This window comes from Rattus norvegicus, chromosome 1 (genome assembly GCF_021556685.1).
Source record: "Rattus norvegicus strain SHRSP/BbbUtx chromosome 1, alternate assembly SHRSP_T2T, whole genome shotgun sequence".
Taxonomy (NCBI): domain Eukaryota; kingdom Metazoa; phylum Chordata; class Mammalia; order Rodentia; family Muridae; genus Rattus; species Rattus norvegicus.
Genome location: NC_141534.1, coordinates 267,130,391 through 267,154,805, shown reverse-complemented (window position 1 = coordinate 267,154,805; position 24,415 = coordinate 267,130,391). Strand labels below are relative to the sequence as shown.

At 39.7% G+C, this 24,415-nt stretch overlaps 1 long non-coding RNA gene across 11 annotated transcripts in view; it reads left to right on the top strand.

The window, feature by feature from the left end:
* The window catches only part of LOC148007933 (uncharacterized), a 258,830-nt gene that overhangs the window by 32,590 nt on the left and 201,825 nt on the right, over positions 1–24,415 (top strand). Inside the window, exon 1 of one of the 11 annotated variants that reach the window (XR_015648242.1) lies at positions 21,171–23,314. The exons of 6 other annotated variants lie outside the window; for them this stretch is intronic. This is a non-coding gene — a long non-coding RNA (uncharacterized LOC148007933). Of the gene's footprint in view, positions 1–21,170; positions 23,315–24,415 lie in introns of those variants that run through there. 4 more of the 11 variants (XR_015648245.1, XR_015648241.1, XR_015648243.1 and 1 more) reach the window with 4 other exon arrangements.

Sequence of the window (24,415 nt, the reverse complement as noted above, 5' to 3'; positions counted from 1 at the left end):
GCCAAAGGGAAAAGAATATTTGTTCTACTTCCTTAGGCTGATAATTACCTGTTACACAATCATAAAGAGTCACTCTAGCCAAAAAATGGAATATCTGTGAGTTTTGAGATGAAACAGTATTGTCCCATTCCACGAGAAGAAAGATCAAGCATAGCTGGCATGAACCCATCAAGGTAAGAACTTGTGGGCCACGAGGTCAGGGGAATAAGATGGGCAGCTCATGGAGGGCATCATGCCAAGAACACTGGGATGAATCTTGAGAAAGAAAAGATCATTCAAATTAACTGTGCAAAAGACTTTCTATACTGACAATGCCATTCTGGTTAGAAATGGACAATATGTTGTATGAAGCAGTTCTGGGAGGATTCAAAACAGCAGTCTGTAAAGACAGTGGTGGCTGTGGCTGGGTGCAAGAGGAGGAAATGGTGGTGGGAAGAGGTTTTGTTTGAGACATGTTTCCAAATTTGAACTGACACACTACCCTGACAGATTAGATTAATGGTGATGACTATGAGACCTGGCTATCTTTCATCACACACAGACTCTTCTTATGAAGTGTGTGTCCTTCCCCCTGGTAGATTATATCACAGAAGATGTTTTTCACTCATTTAGCAAGGAAATGGCAGAGAGAGCCATGAGAAGAAATATAGGATCTATTAGCATTATGCCTGCTATGGGCCATCAGGAAAGTTCTTGTTGCAAAGGCAGGAAGCTCCCAGATTTTAGGAGGAAGCACAGATCCCACTGCCTTCTCTACACAACATTTTTCTCGTAGCTGACCTTCTCTGTGCCTTAGTTCAAACCAATCTGTATCTAGAAAACTTTGAAGACACTCATGTTTTTTATGATCCAGGAGAGGACAACGATGAAAATAGATGAACCATGGATATTTCCGGATGATGCAATGTCGGATAAAAATGTATTGCTGTAGCTGATGCGGTGCAGCCAGAATTCCCCCACGGGAATTCATTGGGGAGCTGCATCAGGTAAATCAACTTCAAATGGCAGACTGGAGAGCTTGACCGTGTAGGATATTTTGTTCTATGTCATTTTTACATATTTGTGCCTTGGGCTTTACATTATCAACAGTTACATCTCTCATGTTATGGGGAGAAGCAAGGGTAGATAATATGAACAGAACATAGGCTCACAAGTTGGATCAGGTCACCAGTAAGCCTTGTTGCTCTGTATCTGTTCCCTTCACTTGCGTTTGCTCCCAGCACTGCAGCTGTGGATTCGCAGGCACAGGTGCAAGGCCCATCTCTCTCCTTGAGTGGGTTGTTCTTCTGTCTGCCTGGAGAGAACACTGAAACATATTTTATTGTGCTTGCTTGTAGCTGCAATAACACTAACCTTTAAAAAGATTGTTATCAATTCGACACAATACAAAAGCATAAACCCAGGAAATATTTTCATAACTGTGAATGTAGAAGTACCTCAAACACTCCTTTTGTTGTGAACAATATCAAGTAGCATTTCTAGAGTACTTTTTATAATAGATTCAATCTATAAAAGGATAGCCATTGTAACATGAATATTCTCAGGATTAAAATGCACTTGTCACAAATGAAACAGGATGTCTTTGTAGAGAAAACTGTAGTCAAATTTGAACATGTTTGGGCTTTTAAAATATTTATTTTTTATTGGATACTTTATGTATTTACATTTCAAATGTTATCCCCTTTCTCTGTGTCTCCCATACCCTCTCCCTTCTCCCCCTGCTTTCTATGAAGATGCTCCCACCCAATCACGCCTACTTCAACACCCTGGCATTCCCCTACACTGGGGAAAGGAGCCTTCACAGGACCAAGGAGTTCTCCTATTGATGTTATCCTCTGTTATATATGTATCTGGAGCCAAGGGTCCCATATTGTGTACTCTTTGGCTGGTGGTTTAGTCCCTGTGATGCTTGGGGCTGTTTGGTTGGTTGATATTGTTGTTCTTTCTATGTACTTGCAAATCCCTTCAGCTCCTTTAGCCCTTTCTCAAACACTCCCATTGGGATCTCCTTGCTCAGTCTGATGGTTAGCTACAAGCATCCTCATCTGTATCAGTAAGGTTCTGGCAGAGCCTCTCAGGAAACATCCATGTCAGGCTCCTGTCAGCAAGCACTTCTTGGAAACAGCAATACAGACTGGGTTTGGTGACAGCATAAGGGATGGATCCCTAGGTGGGGCAGTCTCTGGATGAACTTTTGTTTAGTCCTTGCTCCACTCTTTGTCCCTGTATTTCCTCACATGAGTGTTTTGTTCCACTGAAGAAGAACTGAAGCATCCACATTTTGGTTGTCCTTCTTGAGCTTTATATGGTCTGTGAGTTGTTTCTTAGGTATTCTGAGATTTTGGGCTAATATCCACTTATCAGCGAGTACATACCATGTGTCTCCTTTTGTGACTGGGTTACATCACACAGGATAATATTTTATAGTTCCATCTATTTGCTTATGAATTTCATGTAGTCATTGTTTTTAATGGCTGAGTAGTACTCCATTATGTAAATTTACCACATTTTCTGTATCCATTCCTTTATTCTGGGTTCTTTCCAGTTATGAGCTATTATAAATAAGGCTGCTATGAACATAGTATAGCATGTAGCCTTTTTATATGTTGGAGCATCTTTGGGGTATATGCCCAGGAGTGTTATAGCTGGGTCCTCAGGTAGTACTATGTACAATTTTCTGAGGAACCACCAGACTGATTTCCAGAGTGGTTGTACCAGCTTACAGTCCAACCAACAATGGAGGAGTGTTCATATTTCTCCACATTCTTGCCAGCATCTGCTGTTACCTGAGTTTTTGATCTTAGCCTGATTGATGTGAGGTGAAATTTCAAGATTGTTTCGATTTGCATTTCTCTGATGACTTAGGATGTTGAATATTTCTTTTGGTGCTTCCTGGCCATTTTGTATTCCGCATGTTGATATTTTTGTTTAGCTCTGTATTCCATTTTTAATAGGATTATTTGATTCTCTGGAGACTAACTTCTTGAGTTCTTTGTATATATTAGACATTAGCCATCTATTAGATGTAGGCTTCGTAAAGATCTTTTCCTACTTGGTTGGTTGCCGTTTTTGTCCTATTGACAGTGTCCTTTGCCTTACAGATGCTTTGCAATTTTATGATGTCCTATTTGTCGATTCTTGACCTGAGAGCATAAGCCATTGTTGTTCTGTTCAGGAAATTTTCCATGTGCATATGTGCTTGATGCTCTACCCTACTTTCTTTATTAGTTTCAGTGTATCTGGTTTTATGTGGTTGTCATTGATCCACTTGGGCTTGAACTTTATACAAGAAGATAAGAATGGGTTGATTTCCATTTTTTCTGCATGCTGGCCTCCAGTTGAACTAGCACCATTTATTGAAAATGTTGTTGTTTTTTCCCACTGGATGGTTTTACTTCCTTTGACAAGGATCAAATGACCATAGGTGTGTGTGTTCATTGGTCTACCTGCCTGTCTCTCTATCAATACTATGCAGTTTTTATCATTATTGTTCTGTAATACAGCTTGAGGTCAGGGATGGTAATTCCCCAGAATTTCTTTAATTGTTGACAATAGTTTTTGCTATGCTGGTTTTTTTTTTTTTGTTATTCCAAATGAATTTACAAATTTCTCTTTCTAACACTATGAAGAATTGAGTTGAATTTTGACAAGGATTGCTTTGAATCTGTAGATTGTTTCCAGCAAAATGGCCAATAATACTATATTAATCCTGCTGATCCATGAGCATGGGAGATCTTTCCATCTTCTGAGATATTCATCGATTTCTTTCTTCGGAGACTTGAAGTACTTGTCATACAGATCAATCACTTGCTTGGTTAGAGTCACACCGAGGTATTTTATGTTATTTGGGACTATTGTGAAGGTTGTTGTTTCCATGATTTCTTTCTCAGCCTGCTAATTCTTTGAGTAGAGGAAGGCTACTAATTTGTTTGAGTTAATTTTATACCCAGCCACTTTGTTGAAGTTGTTTATCAGATTTGGGAGTTGTCTGGTGGAATTTTGCATCACTTAAGTATACTATCATATCATGTGCAAATAGTGATATTTTGACTTCTTCCTTTCCAATTTGTATCCCTTTGATCACTTTTTGTTGTCAAATTCCTCTGGCTAGGACTTCAAGTACTGTAATTGAATAAGTAGGAAGAGAGTGTGCAGTCTTGACTAGTCCCTGATCTTATTGAGATTGCTTCAAATTGCTCTCCATTTAGCTGTATGTTGGCTAATGTTTTGCTCTTCATTGCCTTTACTATGTTTAGGGATGGGCCTTGAATTCCTAATCTTTCCAAGACTATTAACATGAAGGAGTGTTGAATTTTGTCAAATGCTTTCTCAGCATCTAATGAGATGATCATGTGGGGTTTTTTTGTATTTGTTTATATAGTAGATTATGTTGATGAATTTCTGTATATTGAACCATCTCTGCTTCCCTGGGATGAAGCCTACTTGATCATGATGGATGATCATTTTGATGTGTTCTTGGATTCAGTTTACAAGAATTTTATTGAGTATTTTTACATATATATTCAGGAGGGAAATTGACCCTTCTAGGGTCTTTGTGTAGTTTAGGTATAAGTATAATTGTGGCTTCAAAGAACAAATTCAGTGGTGTTTCTTCTCTTTTTATTTTGTGAAATAGTTTGAAGAGTATTGATATTAGGTCTTCTTTGAAGGTCTGATAGATTTCTGCACTACACCTATCTGGTCCTGGAGTTGGGTTTTTTTTTAAGGGGGGTGGGGGAGAATTTTAATGGCTGCTTCTATTTATTTAGGGGTTTCAGGACTGTTTAGAGGTTTTATGTGATCCTGATTTAACTTTGGTATCTGACATCTGTCTAGAAAATTGTCCATTTCCTCCAGATTTTCAAGTTTCAAGCTGTTAGTGTATGCTCTCTCCAGTTGCTTTGTAGAGGCACTCACAACTGAGTTTTCCTCTTAGCACTGCTTTCATTGTGTCCCATAAGTTTGGGTATGTTGTGCCTTCATTTTCATTAAATTCTAAAAAAAGTCTTTAATTTTTTCTTTATTTCTTCCTTGACCAAGTTATCATTGAGTAAAGCATATTTTAGCTTCCGTGTGTATGTGGGCTTTCCGGTGTTTTTGTTGTTATTGAAGGCCAGCCTTAGTCTATGTTGATCTGATAGGATGCATGGGATAATTTCAATTTTCCTGTATCTGTTGAGGCCTGTTTTGTGATCAATTATATGATCACTTTCGGAGAAGGTGCCATGAGTTGCTGAGAAGGTATATTCTTTTGTTTTAGGATGAAATGTTCTATAGATATCCGTTAAATCCATTCGGTTCATAACTTCTGTTAGTTTCACTGTGTCTCTATTTACTGTCTGTTTCCATGACCTGTCTATTGATGAGAGAGGGATGTTGAAGTCTCCCACTGTTATTGTGTGTGGTATAATATATACTTTGATCTTTAGTAAAGTTTCTTTTATAAATATGGTTGCCCTTGCATTTGGACCTTATATGTTCAGAATTGAGAGTTCATCTTGGTAGATTCTTCCTTTGATGAGTATGAAATGTCCTTCCTTATCTTTTTTGATAACTTTTGGTTAAAAGTCAATTTTATTCAATATTAGAATGGCTACTTCAGTTTGTTTCTTGGGACCATTTGCTTGGAGAATTGTTTTTCAGCAGTTTACTCTGAGGTAGTGTCTGTCTTTTTCACTGAGATGTGTTTCCTGTATGCAGCAAAATGCTGGGTCCTGTTTATGTATCCAGTCTGTTAGTTTATGTCTTTTTATAGGAAATTTAGTCCATTGATGTTGAGAGATATTAAGGAATAGTGATTGTTGCTTCCTGTTATTTTTGTTGTTAGAGGTGGAATTATGTTTGTATAGTTCTCTTCTTTTGGTTTCGGTGCAAGAAGATTACTTTCTTCTTTTTTCTAGGGTGTAGTTTCCCTCATTGTGTTAGAATTTTCCCTCTATTATCCTTTGTAGTGCTGGATTTGTGTAAACATATTGTGTATATTTGGTTTTGTCATGAACTATCTTGGTTTCTCCATCTATGTTAATTGAGACTTTTGCTGGATATAGTAGTCTAGGCTGGCATTTGTGTTCTCTAATGATCTGTATGACTTTTTCATGGATCTTCTAGCTTTCAGGGTTTCTGTTGGGAAGTCTGGTATAAATCATAGGTCTGTCTTTAAATGTTACTTGACCTTTTCCCCTTACTGCTCTTAATATTCTTTCTTTGTTTTGGAATTTAGTGCTTTGACTATTATGTGATGGGGGAATTTCTTTTCTGGTCCAATCTACTTGGAGTTCTATAGGCTTCTTGTATGTTCATGGACATTGCTTTCTTTAGGTTAGGGAAGTTTTCTTCTATAATTTTCTTGAAATATTTACTGGCCTTTTAAATTGGGAATTTCACTCTCTTCTATATCTATTATCCTTAGGTTTGGTATTTTCATCATTCCCTGTATTTTCTGGATGTTTTGGTTTAGGAATTTTGTGCATTTTGCATTTTCTTTGACTATTATGTCCGTGTTTTCTATGGTATCTTCTGTCCCTGAGATCCTCTCTTCAATCCCTTGTGTTCTGTTGGTAATGCTTGCATATATGACTCCTGACCTCTTTCCTAGGTTTTCTATCTCTAGTGTTGTCTCTCTTTGTGATTTCTTTATTGTTTCTATTTCCATTTTTATATTGCTATGGTTTTGTTCAATTCCTTCACCTGTTTGATTGCATTTTCCTGTAATTCTTTAAGTGATTTTTGTGTTTTCTCTCTAAGGGCTTCTAATCATTTACCTGTGTTCTCCTGTATTTCTTTAAGGGAATTATTTTTGTCCTTCTTAAAGTCCTGTATCCTCATCATGAGATGTGATTTTTAAATCCAATTCTTGTTTTTCCTATGTATTGAGGTATCTAGTCCTTACTGTGGTGAGAGAACTGAGTTCTGATGATGCCAAGTAGTCTTGTTTTCTGTTTCTTGGGCTCTTGTGCTTGCCTCTCATCATTTGGTTATCTCTGGTGTTAGTTGTTCTTGTTGTCTCTGATTAGAGCTTGTCGCTCCTGTGTGCCTGAAGGCTGTTATGTAAGGAGGGATCGCACTCCTGGGAGACCAGCTTTCTTGAGGCAGGCTTTGGGTCCAGAGGGCTGTGGGATGGTGTTGGCCACCAGGTTTTTATCCTCTAATCATTCACTTTTAATATCACTTTTAAAATAACACCATTTAATAATATTTAATAACATTTAATTTTAATAATATTTAATAACAATCACAATGGACTGTCTTGGAATTTAGATACAATGCTTTTGCTTGCATGGTAGGTTCTTGCATCCTGGCTAGTAGTGATGGGAGATGAAGACAGACACAAGTAACATAACAGTGGGATCATGCAGGCTGTGTGCTTGGATTAGGACAGATGAACAGTATCTACTCAGTACATTTGTTAAATACGTTATGCACAATCAGACAGGATAGGTAATCTTGGCAGAAGTCTCAGGGGTTGAGATCATGCAGTTGTCTGGGAAGAGGAAACTGCAGTCTGGTCCTGCTAGACATTGCCATGCTCATGTCACAAATGCTTACTCATTTATACACTCACTCACTGCCCACAAAAGGACATGATCAAGAAGGCAAATTCCTTCACAAACACTAGAACAGAAGGGAAGAAAAGGTGAGCTGAGTGACATGCTATTCTACCTCAGACATCTAGAGAATCTGTCCTAGACACTCCATGAATGCCAAAATCTAGAGACAGTGAAGTCTCTTATGTAAGGCAGTGTAGCATTTGCATAATGACTTTACACATTCTTTCATATCCAAATCATCAGTAAACACAATACAGTGTAAATGCCATGTCACAACATTGCATGTTTTAGAGAACAAAGACAAAATAGAGACAGGAATGTGGGCTGTGTAGTCATTGTTTAACATATAGAAGGTTCTAATTTGTAGCATTCATATAAAATGTCAAATAGTCCAGTACTGACTCACTTTAAATATACACTTGATCTGTGATTGGTCACATCTGTAGAAATAAAACAATCTAGCATAGAGGACTTGCATGTGAAATTGAACTACTGACTCTCCTGAGAAATCTGTGCCTTGTGCCTTGGGTCACATGATCTGTTATTTCTCCAGTTCTCCACGGGGTCCTTAGCATACAACCCATTGTTTAAACAAACAAGATTAATTGGACACTAGAACTGTGGGTGGAATGATACCTGACTTGGCTTCAGGGTGAGAATGTCTCTTCTATAAATTTTTACTATTGGCCTGGTCTGGGGTGGGGTTTCTGTTGAGTCTAGAATATGAGGCTTGAGATGACTTCTCAGATAAACAGTCCAGGTCCCAAGTAATGCAGGATACATATGATTTTTGAAGGCAATGCCACAGTGGGTTAGTGGAGTGAGACACTTACCTCCTGTATGCTTTCTTGAACACAGAGAGACTTTAACTGTGCTGAGATCATCACCCCCTTCCATATAAACATATGCTTTAGGCTGAAAGCTACCCTGGGTATCAGGGTCTATTTGTCATTTTTCTCATGGCTGCAATGAATTCCTTAACAAGAACAACCTCAGGGGAAAACAGTTTATATGGTTTTCAGTTTGAGAAGATATAATCCTTTATGGTGAGGAAATCAGATGTCAAGACAGAGACTACTAGTCACATTGCCTCAGCAACTAGGGGAGAGAGAGAGGACAGACAGGGAGGCTGTGCTATACAACCTCAAGACGAGTCCCAAGTGAACTACTTCTCTTAGGGAGTCATTCTTCTAAATGTTCCAGAACCCTCTCAGACAGTGCTTCCATTTAAGAACCAGTTGTTCAAACATATAAGCCTATGGGAGATATTTCCCACTCAAACTATAACACAAGGCTTCAATTTCTGGGTACTGTTGCAGCAGCAGCAGCAGCAACAACAACAACAACAACTACAACTACAACCACCACTAAAGCAGACCTGCTGTAATGTTAGACACGTTTAAGTGATTTATTTGCTGAGAACTTTCTGGAAAAAGAAAGTAAATCACTCTTCCTAAACTAAATCTTGCTTTCTTCTCCCTATTAAGTCTATCAGGAGAGGCTGTCTTGAGAGGAGAGGCAGAGCTCATTTGTTTGTGCCATTAGGGCTATGTTCTCCTTCTAAGCTGTGGTCAGCAAGTGTAGACTCTCTATGTACCCACAGTTCAAGAAGTGACAGAGTATAATATCAGTGTGTATGTGTGTATGCCTATATGTATGTCTATATATATGTATGTCTATATGTATGTACATATAAACAGGTATGTAAGAATGTATGAATATATTTATGATGTATATGTGTATGTTATGTATATACACGCTGTCTGCATGAATGCCTGCATGCCAGAAGGGGTCATCAGATTCCATTATAGACATTTCTGAGCCACGCTATGTGGTTGCTGGGAATTAAACTTGGGACATCTGAAAGAGCAGTCAGTGTTCTTAACCTCTGAGCCATATCTCTGGCTAACCATCAGACTGAGCATGGGGACCTGAACAGAGGAGTTAGAGAAAGGACTGAAGGAGATAAAGGGGTTTGCAACCTCTAGGAAGAACAACAGTGTCCACCAACCAGATACCCCAGAGCTCCTAGTGACTAAACCACCAACAAGAGAGTACACATGGAGGGACCCATGGCTCTAGCCACATATGTAGCAGAGGATTGCATTGTTGGGCATCAATGGGAGGAGATGCCCTTGGTCCTGTCAAGGCTTGATCCCAGTATAGGGGAATGTCAGAGCAGGGAGGTGGGAGGGAGTAGGTGGGTAGGTGAGGGAGCAGCCTCATAGAAGCAGTAGGAGGGGGAATTAGGAAAGGGGATAACATTTGAGATATAAATATATAATATAGCCAATAAAAATGCATACAAAGAAAATGAAAATAAATATTTTAAAAAGTAGATGAAATAAAATGGTTTCTAAAAAGTGATTACCAAGAAAATACAAGGAAACAGCATATATAATTTACACATGTACATAAGACTAGAACATGAATCTCAGGGGTGGCAAATGGAAAATCTCATAACAAATGGTACAACAAATACCAACAACTTATCATTTAACAGAAAAATGTGTTGTGAGCAGACATATCAAAGGATATGTCTTTGGGGAAAATTATAACAGATGGTAATGAAAGATTTACCTAAAAATTGGAAATAGAGAAGGCAATCACTAGACATTGTGATTTCTTTTCTTTTTTTTTTAAAGGTTTATTCATTTATTATATATAAGTACACTGTAGCTGTCTTCAGATACACCAGAAGAGGGCATCGGATCCCTTTACAGATGGTTGTGAGCCACCATGTGGTTGCTGGGAATTGAACTCGGGACCTCTGGAAGAGCAGTCGGTGCTCTTAACCGCTGAGCCATCTCTCCACCCCCAACACTGTGGTTTCTGAGCATCATCCTCCCTTGAAGAACCAGACATGCAGGGAGAAGGGGTTGAGTCTAAGCTCTTAGTAGGAGCTGGACAAAAGCATGGAAGCAATCAGGTCCAAGTAGGACGGTGATCCAGTGCACATGAACACTGCTTGATCATAGGGGACAATCCTCTGCCCCCAAGGACCTATTGCGCAAACTGAACCACAGTGAGTGCAACTGGAGAGTTTTAACTTATTCTTTGCATAAGATTCAGACCCAGGATGAGATAGCAATTCATAGGAACTGCTTTTCTATTTGAAAGTATTTATAACCAATAATCATGGCGGAGTGACAGAGCAACATCACTATTGCACAATACCTAATGAGCCAGTTCCTCTAATCATTCAAAACCGATGGCTACTGTCATCTCGCCAAGAGAAGTATCTGTCCTTATATATTCCCAATCTAACTTCTAGGTCTGACATCCAATGAAAAGTGGCTTAGGAATCTTGAAATACATCACTAATTATTGTTGGCTGGAGTTGCCTGCCATGTGGTATGCCAACCTTTAAGACCCTACTCCCCATTCTCAACATCTGCTCCCAATCTGCAAAATCCTGAGGCCACTACATGATTCTGGTGGCCATGTGACTCCTGGTGGCCACCACGTGACGCTCCACTTCAGCTTTTGTAGGTTTTGAAAACCCGCAAAGGGCAGTAGATCCTAAATGTTCCACACATGAAACCTAACATGATGGATATATTTTCTCGATTTAATATTCATCAGTGCACACCAATTTCAGATTATCAATTGTACTCCATGAGTACGTGCAATAACTCCCAGTGCAAAATAAAGATGATATGACAGAAAAGAAGCTGTCATTGTGTGAGTTTTAGTGATTTCCTGGCCGACCTAGTAAATGTGTGTTTTCTATCAGTTATCTTACAACACTATGAGTTACCCATTTTTTAGTATCTAGGGCTGTGAGAGATAAATTGATTTTGGGTTACGGCTGCCTAATTCTAAACCCAAGCTCTTATCTGTTATAGTGTGACTATTTCTTTTCTATTTGGCTATTAAAGAATTTGAAAATTTCTAGCCCATGGCCTCAATAGGGCATACAGATATGTGACATTAACTTTTAGGATTGTATATACTACATGTACAAAACACTGGGGTCATTAGATTTGATCTGCAAAGACTAGGTTATTGAAGGAAAAGCTACCCCCTTAGATTAACGTAATTACTGAGTTTGCCACAATCTCCACCTATCACTCCTGTCTTTCACAGCCCAGTGTTTCTTCTTTGTTTTCTTCCAATGCCACACCAAGCATTTAAACTAGCTGGACCAGTCAGAGCTCATTGGCTTTCCTGATGTGTGTGAACCGTGTGAGTGGAGTTGCCCATGAAGTCCACAAGACATGGTGTTGCATACCCTGGATCTGGAGGGAGAAGAACTTGTGAGGCCCTCAATATAGAATCCGGGAACTGAACCCGAGTAGCCTGGAATAGCAACAAGCACTCATAACCATCTCTCCGAATCTCTTATTCCATATTCTTTGCATTATAGTTATTCATCTGCAGGTAATTACACTATAATCTTCAAGAAATTATATCCTGGGCTGGAGACATGGCTCAGCAGTTCAGAAGGGCATGCACTATTCTTGCAGAGGACCTGAATTCACTTATCTGCACTCACATACAGCAGTTTACAACCACCCAAATCTCTCAACTCCAGGAAGGGCTGATGCCCTTTGCTGTCCTTCACAAGCACTTTTTCACATGCATACATATTTGCACACTACAAAAACATGCACGAACATAAGTAAAACCATGGACAAAAGACCTTATACCTTGTGTTCTTTTACATTTCCCACAGCATGGAAATTTTAGATATCCAAAGAATGGGAGAACAAATTAATTGCTTGGTTAACGAGAAGGGTGTCAGACAATTGTCCTTTAGTCGCTAGTTTTAATGGCAGTTGACTTCTGATTTCCCACCATTACTGGAGATAAGTCCTGTCCCTGCCACAAAATGGGAGCTGCCAAAAACATGACTTTAAAAAAAAGCAATCTCCTTCTATATAGCGAAAGAAGTTAGAAAATAGGGAGTTTTATCTTTAAAAACCTTACCTTGTTCTCAAAAATCCTCTGTAGAACTCTTACTTTCAGCTGAAATAATCAGTTTCTATGGGCATTATTATTCATGCTGTCCCGTCTGTTGAGACAAAAACGTGTTTTCGGGGACTAGATTCCCAATCTTTCAAAATAAGCCATTTTGATAGAAATTGGAAATGTAACTGTAGTGTGTCCAGATGTCCCAATATTAAAGGAATGTCGCCAGCTGGGCCTACCTGTGGAAAACTAGAGGAGATATTTCTGGTGACTGGCAGGGATGTACAGAAATATGACACACAGAAACAAAGCAGACCAATCTGCTGCAGCGTGAAGCATTGTTTGTTTTCTATGCATGCTTTGACGGATTTTACTTTTACAACGTGCTGCAGCTAGACAACCCACAATTTTAAAACAGTGCATCCTTTGCTTGTGGTTTCACCTTTCAGGGAGCGGCTTTCTAGGTTATACTTCTGAGGCTCAGTTCTGCGAGCCTTTAAACATCCTCAGTACAAAGAGTTGAGGGGTTTCTGGGGGCCAGGAGTGGAAAGACCACAGAGATACAATCCCGTGGGAGTGAGATAGTCCTGAAAGGGTGGAGAGCTTGAGTGCCAGCCAGGTGCCTACTGTTTCGAGAATAGCAGGGAGGATTTGTCCAACGTCTAAAGTCTGGAAAAGTACAACCTTCTTTGTTAGATTGACCTTTTCTGGGGGCTAGTATAAAGATGTAAGTGGGACCGCAAAATCAACAAAATATTTCCCAGGGCCCACAGGGTTACTAGAACAAACCCACATCAGAAATTGACCTTCTTCTTATCCCCTTCTGTCTGTCTGTCTGTCTGTCTATCTATCTATCTATCTATCTATCTATCTATCTATCTACTTATTTATTTTTACACTCCAGATTTTATTCCCCTTGAGGCCCATCCCCCCAACCCCCACCCCGCCGAGGTTTCCACATCCCATACCTGCTCCCTGTACTTTCTGCCCCTCCCTTGTCCCCTCCCCCGTCTCCAGAAGGATGTCCCCACCCCACCCACCCCACCAGACTTCCTGACTCCCTGGGGCCTGTACTCTCTTGAGGGTTAGGTGCATCTTCTCTGACTGAACCCAGATCCAGGAGTCCTCTGCTGTATATGTGTTGAAGGCCTCATCTCAGACTATCAGGCTGGGGGTGGGGAGGACCCGAGATGGAAGGCTCTACAGTAGGGAGAGGGAAATTATTGAATCCACCTCCAGCAGAAATACAGGGCATCAAGTGAGGGGTGGGGTTGCTATCCCAAATTCAAAGCTCTGACCTTCTTCCTGTCTGAAAGAAATGCAGGGATGGAAATGGAGAAGAGACTGAGGAAAAGAAGGTCCAGTGCCAGGCCCGAAGGGGGTTCTAGCTCAACGGGAGGCCAAGTGGCCTGACACCATTACTGAAGCTATGGGACATTCACAAAAATGGACCTAACATGACTGCTCTTACCCCCCTCTTACGTTTAATTTCCAGTGGCATTTACAATCTTCTATGATGTAATTCCAACTCTCCTTCCTCGTCACATGACTTATCTCTTCTCACACAGCATCCTAACACTTTGCACACCAGCCCACACTCACCTTTGTTCGTTTACACAATATTTTGTTTGAATTTCCTCTTTGGGAAGATATTTCCTCCTCTTGAAACACACATAGGACTCATTATTATCTTCTACAGTCCCCCACCTGGCTTCTGGAAGGCTGACTCTGTGTGTGTGTGTGTGTGTGTGTGTGTGTGTGTGTGTGTGTGTGTGTGTATGTGTTTGTGTGTGTGTCTCACAAAGTCCCACAGATACACCAAGGAGAGCAGACATAACTAAAAGGAAGCTCAGTCAGAATAAAGTCCATAACATTCTGTGCTGCTTAGCTTTTGTCCACTGGACTCAAACTAGGGTCATCTAGAAATAGGGAATCTCTATAGGATGTTTTCATGATTGACAGTTGACAGGGAAGGGCCTAACAGACTGTGGGTGGAGCTACCCCTGGGAAGGTAGTCCTAGGTACTGTAAGAATGTAGGCTGAGCAGGCCTTAAGGAGCAAGATAACAAGCAGCACTCCTCCATGGCCTCTGCTCTAGTTCCTGCCTTCAGTTTCCTGCCCTGCTTGAGTTCCTGCTTTGACTAATGGCAATCCTGAACTGTGTTCTAGAAAAGTAAGTGAATTAAACCTTTTCCTCACAAGTTGCTCTTGGTCTATTGCAGCAATAGAACACAAAGTAGAACAAGTCTCTCTTTTTTAACTTCAATAGTTCGAAAACTGGTCATTCTACCTCTACTGCTTCAGTCCCAGCTTTCTGAACAGTTCTATCATGTTGCCTTCGCCTTCACTAGCATCTCATGCTATCTGTCTGTGAATAGGTTAAGGGACATCTTCAGAAAACATCAAAGGGCATGTGACATGGTACCATGGTCCTGTGCTGGTATCAAGATTTTATCAGGATCCTTTCCATATTCTACATTTAGAAATTAGACACACAAAAACAAATACTTGGATTTTATATATTAATTCAGGTACTGGTTTGTAAACCCCTTTACATTTGAGGAGTACCTGATGAAAATAATATGAAATCTTAATTGCATAGACTAGACAAATTTGGGTCTCCCATATGAGATCTGATAAATGTTCTCATGTGGGATAATGAGAGAATTTAAATTAAAATACTGACAAATCTCAAGTTTCTTGTCATGAGACAAGAGTTATGAAGATGATGCAATGAGACATATAGGAGAACATGATTACAAGTTGTACCTCTGATTAGTCGCTGAGCTACACAGCAAAAGTACAAATGGTCTGATTTAAAAAAGGATCAAAGACATGAATAGACATTTACTACTTTCAAATTCATTTGTGTGTGTGCCTGTGAGTGTGTGTGAGTGTGTGTGTGTGTGAGTGAGCGTGCGTGTGTGCGTGCATGCATGTGTGTGTTTGTGTGTGCGTGCATGCGTGTGTGTGTGAGTGAGTATGCGTGTGTGTGAGTGTATGTGTGAGTGTGTGTGTATGTGTGAGTGTGTGTGAGTGTGTGTGAGTGTGTGTGAGTGTGTGCGCGCGTGCGTGTGTGTATGTGTGTGAGTGTGCATGTGAGTGTGTGTGAGTGTGCATGTGAGTGTGTGTGAGTGTGTGCATGTGAGTGTGTGTATGTGAGTGTGTGTGCATGTGAGTGTGTGTCTGTGAGTGTGTGAGTGTGAGTGTGTGTGAGTGTGTGCGAGAGTGTGAGTGTGTGTGAGTATGTGTGAGTGTGCATGTTGAGTGTGTGAGTGTGTGTGCATGTGAGTGTGTGTGTGCATGTGAGTGTGTGCATGTGAGTGTGTGTGAGTGTGTGTGAGTGTGTGTGAGTGTGTGTGTATGTGAGTGTGTGTGCATGTGAGTGTGTGTGTGAGTGTGCGTGTGTGCATGCGTTCATGCATGCGTGTGTGCATGTGTGTGTGTGTGTTTGAATATATGCCACATCTGTGCAGATACTCACAGAGACCAGATCAGTGTTAAGAACTGATGGAATGCTAGAAGCACTTACTTTTTTTACTGACTATAACAATAACTAAGATATCATAGGAGATAAGCTGAAGTCTATTTCTTGGTGCCTTTCAGTTAAGCTCAGAAAAACTATGCAGAGTTCCCCTGCGGCAGTGGTTTTGTTTTAGCAACCCTTGGTTGGACTTTCCTTACTGTAAGAATAGGTAGGGCGGGCAAGGCTTGCCAAGTAGCAAGTACTTTAACTGAACCCCACCTACACATTCCCCTCCAAAACAGCATTGCAAGGCAGACTAGCACATTGGTGTCCCCGGCACAATAGCTCTGCTGAGTAAATTTTCTGAGGTCTCACATGCAAGATGTGGCTCTGTGGGGGAAACCCAGACCCCAAAGTTCCACTTTTTTTCATGCTGTGACTTCCTTCTTCCCTTGAATCCCCTATTTATTTACTTCCAAAAAGAGCTAGGAAAAAAGTGCAAGGAAGGCCAAAGCTCTTGGACACAGTGATTAACTTTGCTATACAACATAACCCTTAGGAAATCCTAAAGGGCTCAGTTAGAAAGTTGAAAGTGTGTCCATGCTAAACAGAAGCAAACTGCAAAAGATCTAGTGTGCACAGGTCTTATTTTCCCCTCAATGTCAAACAGTTTCTTTATCTCAGATTGGCTTATGTGCTTTCTCTCTCTCTCTCTCTCTCTCTCTCTCTCTCTCTCTCTCTCTCTCTGTGTGTGTGTATCTATGTCTCTCTCTACCTTTCTCCCTTCTTTCACACAAAACAATAATACATATTTCAGGAGATCATGTGATATTTTGATACATATTATTTAATTATAAAATCAGACTAGCTGGTATGTCTGTTCAACATTTGTCAATTATTTTCAGATGAAACATTTAAAGTTTTCTACTTTGACTGGTTGCTGTGGAGAATCGTAAACACGCACCAACCTTTCATGGAAGGGTGCTAAGATAGGCTCAAAACTAAAGTTCTCTAGAGCACTTTTGAGAAGAGTGAACACAAAGTTATTTTTGCTACTATATTTTAGAAATATAGAAAACTTTCACTTCATTTTAAGAATATATCGATACCCATTATATGTCTACTTAGTTGTTTTATGGTTTTTAGTTAAATATAAATATATTATATAAAGTTTTATATAAAAATATATAATATACAAATATACATAATATATATGTATATATATGTGATTTGGGGTTTCTTTTATTAATGTTTGACATTATAATGTCATTACCTGAATTTCTTTTTTCTCCTCCTCCCTACAAACACTCAATACACCTCTCCTTGCTATCTTTCAAATTTATGGCCCCTTATTTCACTTCTTGTTACATGCATATAGGTATACAATGTATCTGTATACGTATTTTAAAATAACCTGCTGAGGCTGCATAATATTATGTATATTTTGAGGGCTGATTATTTAGATTTGAATAACCACTTGGTGTACCCTGGGGAATATTGTCTCTCCCCCTTTCAGCATTCCTTGGTTGCCCTGTAGTATTTTGTGTGAGGTTGAGACTCCTCATCCCCACCCTTGTCTATAGCAAAGAGAAGTATCCTCGATGAAGAGTGATGATAATATTGGTCTACGCATATTTAATGTTGTCTTTGTAAGTTTGGTAGAATTCTTCAATCTGTCTGGCCATGGTATTCTTTTTATTACTATTTCAAACTTCTCATTTATTATGATTCTGTTTATGTCATTCACTTTTTCTTGGTTTAGTTTTCGTAACTTGAATGAATCTAGTCATTTATCCATTTCTTTTAGGTGTTTTCGGCCTAGTTGAGTACAGGGATTTTTGTTTGTTTGTATTTCCACATAACATTCCAGATTTCTTTGATATCTATTGTAAGGTTTTCCTGTTCATTTCTGATTCTGTTAGTTTTGGTAGTTTCTTTCTTTTGGTTAGTTAGGCCAAAAAAGTTTATCAATTTTATCTTCTAAAACCAATCTTTCTTAGATATGTTGGTTAAATCTATCATTTTCTTTATTATTATATCATATTTTGCTTTATTTCTTATTGGATATTTTTTATTTACATTTCAAATGTGATTACCTTTCCCATAAGCCTCCTATCCCATCCCCCCTCTCCCTTCTGGTATGAGGGTGTTCCCCTCCCCAACCACCTCCCTTCCTGACTCCCCACCCTGTCATTCCCCTACACTGGGGAGTCCAGCCTTGGCAGGACCAAGGGCTTCTCCTCCCATTGGTGCTCAAACAAGGCTACATATGCAGTTGGAGCCATGGGTCTGTCCATGTCTAGTCTTTGGGTAGTGGCTTAGTCCCTGGGAGCTCTGGTTGGTTCGTTTTGTTATTTTTATGGGGTTGCAAGCTCCTTCAGCTCCCTCAATCCTTTCTCTAACTCCTCCAACTGGGACTCCATTCTCAGTTCAATGGTTTACTACTAGCATTTACCTCTATATTTGTCACTCTCTGACTGAGCCTCTCAGGAGACACCTATATCAGGCTCCTGTCAGCATGCACTTCCTGGCTTCATCAATTTTGTCTAGTTTTGGTGGCTGTATATATATATATGGGCTGGATCCACAGGTGGGGAAGGTTCTGAATGGCCATTCCTCCAGTCTTTGCTCCAAATTTTGTCTCCATATCCTGTGCTATGAATATTTTTTCATTCATTTGGAATAACAAAATACCCAGGATATTGAAAACTATCCTCAACAATAAAAGAAATTCTGGGGGAATCACCATCCCTGAGTTCAAGCTGGATCACAGAGCATTAATGACAGAAACTGTATGGCATTGGTACAGAGACAGGCAGGTAGATCAGTGGAATAGAATTGAGGACCCATAAATGAACCCATGCAGCTATGATCACTTGATCTTTGACAAAGGTCCTAAAACCATCCAGTGGAAAAAAGATAGCATTTTCAACAAATGGTGCTGGTTCAACTGGAGGTCAGCATGTAGAAGAATGGAAATTGACCCATTCTTATCTCTTTGTACAAAGCTCAACTCCAAGTGGATCAATGACCTCCACATAAAACCAGATACACTGAAACTACTAGAACAAAAAGTGGGGAAGAGCATTGACTATTATAGTCATTCCAATTTTCTCGGTATTTCTTCCTTCCCTTCTCTCTCCAACCATGCCCTATGCTCTATCTCCCTGCTCTCCTTCAAATTCTTGGCCTCTGCCTTTACTCATTGTTATTGCATGCATATGTGTGTTTGCATTCACTTACATATTTCTAAATATAACCCTGTCTGTTCCTTGTAGATAACAGATGGATGGGTTTTTGTTTCTATATCCATTAAACCAGTCTGAGTCTTACGAATAGGGAACTGAAGCCATTGATATTTAAAGTTATTATTGAAATGTGCGTGTGTTCATTGAAGTCATAGTGGTGATTTTTGTCAGTGTTGTTTGGGTTCTCAGTGATAAATTGTGTTTGGATAATTATGGTCCTTCTGCTTATTTCTAGTCTCTTTGTGTACTCATTCTTGTCTTAAGCCTTAAATATTGGTTCTTGTACTTTCCTTAGTTTGGTTTGTTGGATATAAATTATTGAAGTTGCTTATATTGTGGGAAGTTTTTATTTCTCCTTCAGTTATGGCAGATAATTTTACTTGGTGTATTAGTACAGAGTGACTCTCATAGTCTTTTAGAAATTGAAACTCATTGCCGCAGGTCGTTTTGAATTTCAAATTCTCCATTGAGAAATCAGCTGTTATCTAATGGGTTTTACACTATGTGTGACTTGCATTTTTCTTCTTTTGAGCCTTTCAGTTCTCCTCTTCTGTTCTGTACCCTTGGGTATTAACACAGTAGGCTAGAGGGTTTCTCTTCTCTGATTTTGTCTGTTTAATGTCCTGTATGCATCTTAAATCTATAAGGATATGTCTTTGCTTCATTTGGAAAGTCTGGCCAATGCCACTGGCTTGGGATTCCTCTCCTCACCTTTGCCCACAATTCAAGTTTATCTTGTTCAAGATATCCCACATTTCCTGTGTGTTCTTTTCCAATACTTTTTAAAAAAATTGTCATATTTCTTGCTGGTTTGTTCTATATTCTCTACTTTATCTTCAAGTCCTGATAGTTCATCTTCTGCCTGTGTCATTCCCAGGGCCTGCCCTCAACTGTGGTTTATATATACCATGCGATTCTGTTGGAGAACAGATTTTTCTTTATTTGCAAGCAGTTGTCAGATAGAAAGAGCTTCTTGGTTAGAGATAGGAGTCTGTGTCTGCTTCCCCCTCTCAGCACTGAGATTCTGTGCTCTCAGGCCCTGTGCGTGCTGCCCCAGTCTCTGTGAGTCCATATGTGCATCAGCCCTGCTGTGTTGTAAGCAGTGTTTCCTCTGTCCTCTCTGACTCTAACCATCATCCAAGCTCTTCTTCTTCAAAGCTCCCTGAGAGGTGGGGTTTTAGGAAGACATTCCATTTAGGACTGAGTGTTCTAAAGCCTCTTTTTCTTCCCATTGTCCGGTTGTGGAACTCTGAATTCATTCTCATCGACTATAGGAGGAAGCTTATCTGATAATGACTGAACAAGACACTGACCTATGAATACAGCAGAATGCTCTCAGAGTCATTTATTACTATGTTCTTTTAGCAGAACAATAGTTAACTATGCTTTTTTCAAGTAGAATTCAAGTATTATTATGAAACTGAAAGAGGTATTGTGGAACTAGCACAAGTTCAAGTCAGAAAACTGTTACTCCATTCTATCAATTAATATTAAATAATGCATAAACATATAATAAAGACAGATAAGGGATTTCAATACCCACACACATATATGCATACACACACACACACACACACACACACACACACACACACACACACATTGTGCAACAGCCCATTAGGCACTTGAAAGCAGTAGTGTCCTGCTATCATCATTATATTGGAAATGTAAACATGGTAAGATAAAAAAATAAATAGACATAAATGTCTGTGCATCTGTTTCTGTTAATTTGATCATACCTCCAAAACTGTACCTCTACTACAGCAAACAAAAGCACTTAGGAGGCACATGGCCATGAGATAGCAACAGTAACTCATGATAGCACACACTAGTGGACACATCATCATTTGAATACACATGAAGCACTACACAAAACAACACAAGCAGACACATAAACTAGAGGCCTGCTGTATTACAGCTGATGCCTCCTTCATGTGGAGTCCAGTAATGTCGCGCGCCCAACGTCTCGCCAGCAACAAGAACGACGCCCGGCAACAGGATTCTTCTGCGAACAAACCTTTATTGTACAGCTCTCTTGATCAGGGACCCCGAGGGAGGAAAAGGCACTGCTTATATATGCTTAGGAGACTCGTGTCGCTACCCAATTGGTGCAAGCCCCAATGTCCAATTTGCATGCCCCGAGAGCGGGCTGTGACGTGCTTGGCTCATGTGCGCTGCGGGGTGGACAACAGCTGTGCCCTGCTGACTCACTCACAGGAAATCGGCGCCATCTTTGGGCGAGGTACAGGCGGCTACCAACACAGAAAGATGGAATTGGCTAGACATTCATTTCACACAGTTGAAGAAAGCACAGGATAATCACCTGCACTTTACTTCAAGAATCCCGGTACTACCCTTCTAGCTCACTATACAACTGATGAACTTGTAGAGAAAGATTTGCTACTTTTGAGAAGGCCCAAATGCCATACTCTTTTGACTTGAATTCAATTACTAGAATGAGCTAGGCAGAGAAGAGAATCTTGAACATACGGTCACTGTGAGAAAGGAACAGCCTCACCTCAGGAATAACTCATGACAGTGGAGGAAGAAGGAGGTAGGCTCAGGGCAGCTTCCCGGCCATATAAGTTATAGATGGGCATGACACAGGTAAGATAGTGAGGAAATGAAAGAAATTAGCAGACATAAATTTCACAGAAATGACAAACGACTTATGTGACAGGAATTGTCTAATGGTATTGAAGGACGTTTAACAAATGAATGAATGAAAAGAACATTGTGTCTACTAGGATAGGTTAAATAGCACAAAAACGTTATTTTCTGCAGCATTAGAGACATGAAAAGCTTCTTTTTAATTGGATAGAACTTTCTACGGAGTGAAAAGAATGTTCAATGTTTGTTGTTAAAAGAGCAATGGTTAAGAAGATTGTTGTGCCCGTTGCTAGAGTATTCTACAATCAAATCAAAATGGAAATGTCAGAGAAATAGATAGACTAGAGAAAGAAATCCCAGCGCATATTAAATTTTAATAGATGTTAAAAATCCTATTTCAATTCAGTGGAGGAAGGATGAATTATTAACAAGTGATAGGAGTGTGACTGATATTCGTGATGAAAAAGTAACATTTGGCCTTTATATTAGATCACCTACCAAAATACATCCCAGATGGATGAGAGACTTAAATGTAAATAACAACATCATAAAATTCTGAGTACAAAAAACCAAAACAGGGCAAGCTGCTTACCCTAGGGAAATTTTGTGATCCAGGTAGGAAACTGCAAACTATTTTAAAACAAATAAACAAGGTTGCTTATGTAGAAATAATTTTTTAATGATAAAAAATAAATCAATATGCAAACTCTGAACTGGAAGGAAATTGCAGCACTGCCCAAAAAAGAACAATTTTAATTATAAAGAGAAAAGGCTCTCGCAAATGAGCAGGAAAAGAGAAACAAGTGGCTAGGAAAATATGTCTAAGGTATAAATATGTAATTCAAGGGAAAGGTGTGTGTCAATGTGTCTGTAAATCCTCAGTTTCACCAGTGGCTAGGAGAAGTACAAATTAAAGTAGCAGTGAGATTTCCCCATACCTACCAAACTGACAAAACTGTCAAAGTTTCTATTGCTCGTTCCTGGTGAGGATTTAAGTTCACATCCACCAGTTCCTGATAAAACTGTGAGTTGTGATACCATTTGGTTAAGCAGTCTGGTAATAGCTTTTTAAAATCACACAAACCAGTTGACCCAGCAATTTCATAGAAGAAAACACATCCCATCTTAAAGAGATATGTGGTTCAGTCCATCAGAAAAGCAATGGACTAGTGATCTACCATCTTTGAAGAGCAGACACAGCCCATTGATCCATGTGATGGATCCCTTTCATCAGTGAGGTTGATGTCTGGCTCTGCTGGTGTGAGTTGGAAGTGCTGATGCTCATGCTGCAGGGTCACTCAGTGATGCCTACCAGTGGAAGCTACATTTCAAAGTCCTCTTGTAATTGGTCCAATTTCAAGGCATCTAGACCTCTTAAAGTGGGGCTGTAATAATGACAGACAAAAGACTCTCCTGGTAGTTTTGACCCACACAAAGGAGGGTGTGTAAGGATTTTCTTTGAAGTTTCTGTCAGGAAGGAGGATACAGAAAAGGATCCTTTTCCTGATGAGGAGAGAACAGTGCAAAAGGTTAGAAAAGTACCTGACTTGCTGCCTGTGATGATGTAGTGAGAAATTGTCCCTCATTTATTCATATACTGTAGCCAGTGCTGGTCACAGTGGCTTTATGTGACTTACTCAAACCAAGCAAGGAGAGGCTTGAACATGCTTAAATATATGGGCTTGTTATTTCTTGTTGCCTTTGGGACCATGAAATCGTCACAGTGTGGAGAATTTGGCTTAATGACTGGATAACAAAGATGTCTGTCCTAGTTATTGGTATAGCCATCAGATTAACCACCAAATACATGAACAAGGACATTGACCACTAGAGAGATACACTGTGTCCTAGTGAACTAGCTGAGATCATATTGACAACTAGAGTGACACGATGTGTCCTAGTCAACTAGCTGAGATCATGAGAACTGCCCAGGTTGATCTAGGCCAAATTGCCAAGTTTTTCAACTCCATAAATCTCAAGCTAACAACTAGACATTTCTTTTAACGTATGACTGGTTACATAGCCAAAATCGTTAGTGTGTGTGTGTGTGTGTGTGTGTGTGTGTGTGTGTGTACCGATGTTCATGCAAATGTGTGTATATGTCCATGTGAAAGCCAGGCATTTATGTCAGGAGATTTCCTCTTATTATCCAACTTTCTTTATAAGAGTAGGTCTCTCTATGCCAGGAACTCATGGATCTAATAAGACTATGTGGCCAGCAAGTCTCAAAAACTCTGTCTCCATCACTACCACACTTTATGTTGGGGATCTGAAGTAAGCATTGAAAACATTTTGCCAACTGAGGTATCCATCTCCTCAGCCTTCATAGCTAAGGCTGCTGTTGCTAAAGGGCTTGCAGGAGTTCATAACTGTATTATTTTATATACTCTTTTGTGTCTATTCTTTAGAGTGGGAGAGTTACATAACTGTAATCAAATATAACTCTATAGAAATTAGCGTGAATAAAGGTGTGGTATGCCAGGGAGGAAATCGTAAAGAACAGCAAAACCTTACACTGAACAATAAGAATCAGGTTGATTCAACCCTTCAAAGAAAATAAACACGCATCAAATGGACGTGCTGAGAAAGGTAGATGATTAGATGCTATGAACAATGGTGCTTCATTAGAA